Here is an 899-nt window from a genome sequence, read left to right as displayed (position 1 = left end):
GGGGGGGGGGAGAAGAGCGAACTGCGCGTGCGCGTCGTCTCCGTCACGTGGGATAAAGGTAGCGGCGGGCAGGAGCAGCAGCGCGTACAGTTCCCAAACAGGCGTGGCTGGCGGGAGGGAGGCAGTAAAACTGTCAGAAGTCAGGGTAGGCATTTAAATCCGATTAGGAGGCTCGAGGTTTTGCCGCAATAGTTAGTGCTCGCTTTTTCTGGGCCCAATTTATTGGAGAGGTCAAAATAAGGCCCCTTCCCCCCCATAGCCTTTCTGTCTGCCAAGGTAAAGTATAAGAGGTATTCTTATACTGTAAGTTCTCTTACAAAGGAATTTCAAAGGGAGATTGGAAAGAGAAACTGCTGAATTACAGTTGCTACTCAAACTAAAGTCAATGCGTTTACCTGGGCTGAATAAAGACCTCGCATTCATGGCTCATGACCAATGCTGATTTCTCCCCACCCATCTCTCCCCTGGACATCACAGACTCTTCTGCAGACCACACCTCATCCCATCACCTAATCCCATCCCATCACACCTGCTATTCATATTTACATGCGGTTAACATTTACATTCACATTTATTCACATTTACATACAGTTAATATTTGCATACTAATGCTTGTCTGAATTCACTCTCCTCTACTTAAAGGCAGATGGATTCACATTCTAGCTGTATCTGAAAAAGTGAGCTATGGCTCACGAAAGCTCATACCCTGTCAGAAAATATTTTTGTTAGTCTTCAAGGTGCTACTGGACTCTTGCCCTTTTCTACTACTATAAGAGGTATGATCACAACAGATTTCAAAGGCACCAAGGGAATGCATGCGTGTGATGCGCTTGATACAAACGCCTTTCATATTTGAAATGTAACACTCCATACATATAAATTGACAGTTTAAGAAGCAC

Source organism: Euleptes europaea, chromosome 5 (genome assembly GCF_029931775.1).
Source record: "Euleptes europaea isolate rEulEur1 chromosome 5, rEulEur1.hap1, whole genome shotgun sequence".
Classification (NCBI taxonomy): Eukaryota; Metazoa; Chordata; class Lepidosauria; order Squamata; family Sphaerodactylidae; genus Euleptes; species Euleptes europaea.
Note: the sequence above shows the minus strand (reverse complement) of the source record.